This window comes from Capsicum annuum, chromosome 10 (genome assembly GCF_002878395.1).
Source record: "Capsicum annuum cultivar UCD-10X-F1 chromosome 10, UCD10Xv1.1, whole genome shotgun sequence".
NCBI lineage: Eukaryota > Viridiplantae > Streptophyta > Magnoliopsida > Solanales > Solanaceae > Capsicum > Capsicum annuum.
This window is the reverse complement of record NC_061120.1, coordinates 205,858,790-205,865,110: the sequence shown is the minus strand read 5'-3', so window position 1 is coordinate 205,865,110 and position 6,321 is coordinate 205,858,790. Positions and strand designations below refer to the sequence as shown.

Genomic DNA, 6,321 nt, shown 5'->3' with positions numbered 1-6,321 from the left:
CTCTAATTTTCTCTCATTCATATCCTATATCTACAGATTTATATACCATTTCTTCTGGACCTAATTAAATACCTATCTCCACAACTACACAGGATCCTTAATCTCCTCCTACTTCTAACTTTAATTCTGATCCTACCTCCTCTATCCCTGACCCTGTTGTTTCCTTACCTGAAACTACTACTCCTCTTAAACCTAGAAGATCATACAGAACCCATAAATAATCTGCTTATTTGGATGATTATTACTGTAACAATGCATTTCTAACTGATCTTACCACTTCTTGCTTCACTTCACCTATCAGTCCCAAGTTTTTTCCCTTCACTACACTTTCTTCTACAAATCAACTTGTAGTTAATTCTATCTCTTCTGTCACTGAGCCCATTACCTATGCACAAGTTGCAATGCACCCAGGTTGGCAAGCAGCTATGAATGATGAGATTGAGGCCATGATATCTAATCAAACTTGGGATGTTGTAGAGCTACCTAAAGGTAAAAGGGCTCTACCCTGCAAATGGGTGTACAAAGTGAAACATAGGTATGGTGGTAGTATTGATAGACTCAAAGCAAGACTAGTAGTTCTAGGTGATGTTTAAAGGGCTGGGATTGACTTTAGTAAAACATTTTCACCAGTAGTTAAAATGACAACTATAAGGTGTCTTTTGGCTATTGGTGCAAAAAGGAAATGGCCTCTTTTTTAGCTAGATGTCAGTAATGCCTTTCTTCATGGAGACCTTGATGAAGAGGTCTAAATAAATTTTCCAGTAAGAATGGTTTTTCCCTGTCCTAATCTTGTTTGTTGACTCAAGAAATCACTCTACGGGTTAAGACAAGTATCGCGACAATGGTTTAATAGACTATCAGCAGCTCTTCATTTCAAAGGTTTTCACTCATCGCTTAATGATTACTCACTGATTTACAAGAAATCTGGGGATCTTATTACTATCATTTTTTTATATGTCGACGATATAATTATGACTGGAAGTGATTTCTATACTATCACACAGTTGAAGGAATTTATCAATGCAAAATTTAAAATAAAGGATCTGAGACACTTATACTATTTTTGGGACTTGAAGTTTTCAGAGAAGACAATTGGTTGATTGTTACTCAAAGAAAATTCACTCTTAAGCTACTTGTTGAATTTTATTGTGCTCATTTTCCCCTAGTCTCTTCTCCATTAGATCCATCAGTTAAGCTCTCGTCTAGCTCTGGAGAACTCATTACTGACCCTATTGTTTATCGTCGCCTAATTGGAAAGCTCAATTACCTTACACATACTCGCCCTGATCTTTCTTATGTTATCCAACATCTCTCACAATATAAGCAACAATCCCATCTTCCCCATTTCAGTGTTGCTCTCTAAGTTGTTCGTTATCTATGGTCTGACCTAAGTCAAGGTTTGTTCTTTACCAGTGACCCTTCATTTTCCCTCCTTGGTTTTTGCGATACCGATTGGGTTTCTTGTGTAGATTCTCGATGATCAGTCAACGGGTTCTACATTACACTTGTTGGATCTCCCATCTCTTGGAAATCCAAGAAATAATCATCCATTTTTTTATCCTCTACTGAGGCAAAATATCGCTCCATGAGGCATGTGGATACAGAACTCACCTGGCTGAATAACCTCCTTCATAACATAGGTGTCCCTCCATCTCTTCCCATTACCGTTCACTCCGACAGCCAAGCGGCAATCTATATAGCCAAAAACCCCATCTTCCACGAACTCACCAAACACGTCGAACTTGACTGTCATTTTGTTCGACAATAATTTCTCGCCAGATTATGTAACGCCCCGAGTATGTACCCCAGATGCTACACGGTGCTCATAATCTCGAAGGACCACAAGCTAATCCATGGCTAGTATCTGCTGCAATAAATTTATAATAATACTGAAATATGCAGAATAATGGGCTGGAATTCTATAAGGTTTAAAACTGAACAATACTGAATAAAATAATGTCTGAATAAGGTACAACAGTACCCCAAAACTAAAATAACTGTCTGAATATGCTATAGTCTGAAAAAGCCTCTAGCTGTCTGAATAAAGAGTTGAAGGGACATGTCCCCAACTAACTCCAACTGCTGAAATAAACTAAGTAATGAAGACTCATGTTGACACCTAATTTTTGTCCTCCGCAATCCAATTTAACTTCGAGTTTCTTCAATTCTAAAATAAAATCACAATAATTATTTTGTTCAAATAAATGCTAGTTAAAGTACTTATTTAAGGCAATTTTATCATTTAATTAACGATTATACATTTTTCGTATTTTTTATATACGAGAGTGTATAAATTTTGTTATTTAAATGAACATTTTTATCAAAATTAGATTTTTATTGATTAAACTTGAAAATTAATTCAAATGGATAAAATCTTGGTTTTAAATATGATTTGCTCTCAAAATATTTTATTTAGAGGAATATTTGTTGGATTTTAATCAAATTAAGAAACTTGAGGTTAATTTGTTACTTGATTCGTGCCAGATTGCAATTCAATTTAGCGAACGAATTAAATATGACCTCAATTGAAATTAAATTGGCCCAATTGTGATGCAATTGACCAATAGATATTCAATTTGGTTAGAATTTAAATAAGTCATTTAAATTGTAATTCAATCTTAATCCCAAAATTTACCATTTCTTAATTGGGATTATTTTAATCCAATTAAATTTAATTTGAGTTATTATTAATCCAATTAAATTTAATTATATTCTAATTAAATTTAATTAGGGTTATTTAATAACTCAATTAGGTTTAATAGGGGTTATTAAATAAGCCCAATTAAAGACCCAAATTTAAATAACCAAGCTGGCTCAACTAGCACACCTTTTATTTACTGAAAATTGTTAGCCCATCACAATAAGATCCAACATCAGCCCAGCCTATCCATTTAAATTAATAAACCCAACCAGCCCACTTTTAAAAAATTCCTTTACCCGGCCCATTCCCTTATATCTCCCCCCTTCAGAAAACAACCTTCAACAATCAACAACATTTGATTTCAACCAGCCACAACCTCGACAACTCCATCAACTTCGCGACCCGATCCATCTTCAACCCGATTTCAACAAAATCAACTCGTTTGCATCCTTCTTCACGTGTCTCACGCGATAGTACAATGAAAAGCTTCGAGAATCTTTGAGAAATGCATCCAGGTGTCTTCTCCAATGTTCCAACCCCGTGAATCTCGGATACCATGGTATGAATTCGTACATACCTGATTGTTTTTCATTGGTTTAGAATGAAATTCGTTTTGCCCTTTTTTAATTGGTACACTATTTCAAATAATCAAAAAATTGGTACCAATGGGGATGAAATCCAAGCTGTAGAAGGGTTCCAGTTTGAATTTCAAAATTAGTCCTTTTTTCAAATCCCTAATCCACCCCCAGTTTCGTCTTCTATATAAGAAATGATTAGGTCCTGTTTTGGGGGAGATTTGGGGGGTTCGAAAATCGGGGATTGTTCTCTTCCTTCCAAGTTGGGAATTTTGGGTTCAAAAGGGGGTTTTTTCTCTTCTTATCGGGGGGCTAGGTTCGATTCTGGGGAATTCTAAAAAGGTTTGAAATTCTGGGGTTGAAGGTTCTTGGGTGGGGAAACTTTTGGATCCAAAAAGGATTAGAAATTCTGGACTCGAAAACCTAGGGAGAAAATTTCTTTCAGGGCAGCAAAACATTACTTTGAGAGGGAAAAAATAAGAAATAACAGGGAGAAATTGTCAGCTAGTCGAGTGTTCACGAAGGTATTGAGCTTTCTGGTGGTGGTGGAAGTCCGAAGTTAGCTCGTAGTACTGTTTTGCTGCCTCAAAACAGGTAATACCTCATTCCGTTTAGTTTTGATTTCACTTTCTGCTTTATCTTGTCATTTTTTAGTGGCGTTTCAGATAGCATGTTTGATGGGATGTTTGCTGTTAGAGGCTTTGAAAGCCATAGGTTGTGTGATACATGTGAAAGTCTGTTTTTGTATCCGTTTCATGACCCATTTTTTTCTTTCTTTCGCAAGAGTTGCCACAAGACCGTTATAGTCATTAATCTCTGTCGTTGAATATTGTCTTAATTATAGTATTACCTTTTCGTTAATCAAATACTTTATTATGTTGTCCATTCCCATTTAGCCCAAGTATCGATCCTATCCTAAAGCTCATACCTTTATCTTGGTCTCAGTTTGTTTTGTTGTAAAACTCAAACTTTTCGCTCCATTTCGGAATTTTTGATCTCATGAACTATGTTTTTTCTCGAAATGTTGATTGTTGTAATTCGATTAAGGCTTTAATTCATTGTCAAGCTGTGCTTTTTCCTATAATTTGTTTTTCTAATTCACATACTTGAATATAGCCTCACTATTTTATTTCAAAATGTTGTTCGTCGTTGTTTAGCGAGGCTTTAAGTTATTAGTTCGATGTCAAACTATCTCTTTTCCGCAATTCTCTTCCCGCTTGGTGACTTCAGTACATATGCCTTTTGGATCTGATGATACTTTGTCATGTTATATTAATTTTTGAGCTGCAGGTCTTGATTAGTAATTAGTTAGGTGAAAATCGTATAGTGTAGATTTCTGTCTCCATTTGAGATATTAAATTGATCTGTTAGCACCTTGCACTTTTTTGTATGTACAATATGCGAAGCTCATAAATAGTTTTGGTGTTACCTGGGTTATCAAAGTATATGTTCGCTTTGTTAACTTTACTATATTAAAAAAGTTTAGCGTTTTGTTATTTCTGAGATTGAGTGTGACTTCTTTTCTTTTCTTGGATTTGTTCGATTTATTTCCCCTATAACATGAAAAATAAAATGAGCAACCCATCCACATTTGGTAATAACCATAATGAAACCGGAATAGCCTCACGGTATTTTCTAGTCATGTGTTTTGGCTGAGAAAAAGCTTCAGTAATACCTTTGTCCCTTTACTTTCTTTATTCATATATTGATGTTTTCTTTATGCTTGAGAACGTGGTTTTTCATCTCCTTCCCATAACATATGACTTCACTAACTTATAAACTGTTTTTTTTCCTTTGGGTTCTTATCTGATTAACTTTCTATCTCCCTCGCTAAATCTTTAGGTTGTCCGGTCAAAATTCTCGTTTAAGTAAAATAATTTTCATAACCTTAAAATGTAATGGTTTAACTCCTCTTACCAGAAGTCTGATTTTACAACGTGTAGTTCATCATTATGCAAGATATGCCATTTAAATATTCTTTTTCTTTTGTATTTTCAAGTCAAAACATGTCTTTGCCTGAATAATTTTTTGTTTCCCTTAATGTTCCTGTAAGAAAAATTGCCCTTGCAAGTTGGTTTTCACAGCATTATTTGAATTTGTATTCTAGGGATAATTTCTAGGGGAATATGTTACAATTATGCTGATCCTGGGAAGGTTATGTGTATGTTACATGGAAGTATTTTGTCTATGGAAGTGTTGGATATGTCACTTGTTGCTGTATCTCTTTTCATATGTATGCCTGAGTCTTTTAATGCCTCGTAAATTTCTGTAGCATGATAATCTCCAATTTGAAATATATATTAATTTCTTTATTTATTTATCTATTTTTCTTTCTTTCTTTGCATGAATCCGCATGGGAGTTCAATTGGGCTCTTTTCTCTTGCATTACTCAATGGGCCATTGAGGCCCGCCTTTTTAGAAGATGTTGAACGTCGTAGAAGTAGTACAAGTATGAAGAGTCAAAAAGAAGAACGGATTAAAATCTCATCTTTGAAGCAGTACAGAGACTAGAAAGTTTTCTTTTATCTCTTTATTTATTTATAGATTCATTGTCATCCTTCATTTGTTTATTTACTTTTTATTCATTCGTGTGGGCCTCAAAGACAAAAGTTTTAAATTTAATACAGGTGGAGCAAGACTCGATCCAAAGGCTCAAAAACTAGATTAGGATGGGTGAAACGGGTCGAAGGCCCAATTAGACTTGGATAGGTTTTCTTGGTTTGGGCCAATGGCCTAAATCCCTCACTTCCTCTCCTTCCCCTCTTCTTTATGCTTTTTTCCCTTATGTATTTTGCGAACCTAGTTAAATCCTTAGTTCAGTCGCTAAAAAACTGTTTTTGCATAAACACAAAAAATATTTCTAAAACTGGTTTCTTTTCAAAAAAAATCAACTTCTCAAAGCTAATCAAAGACGTTTTCAAACAGTCCGGATAACTTAAAATGATTTTCCTGTTTTGAAGCATTTTAAGTAACTCTCTGAAGGTTTCTTAATTTCTTTTCAAAATTAAGTGGCGGCTCACTCTCAAAAGTCAAAATTTCTCCGCAAAACAGAAATGGCGACTCTGCTGGAGAACTTTAACTAGGTTCTAACCAAATGTTTGATTT

General features: G+C 34.8%; 1 long non-coding RNA gene across 1 annotated transcript; it reads left to right on the top strand.

Annotated features, from left to right (window-relative positions):
* The first annotated feature begins 2,955 nt into the window (after positions 1 to 2,955).
* Positions 2,956 to 5,970, top strand: LOC124887634. Its single transcript, XR_007045413.1, has 2 exons — positions 2,956 to 3,810; positions 5,844 to 5,970. It is a non-coding gene; the product is annotated as an uncharacterized LOC124887634 (long non-coding RNA).
* Positions 5,971 to 6,321: the final 351 nt, after the last annotated feature.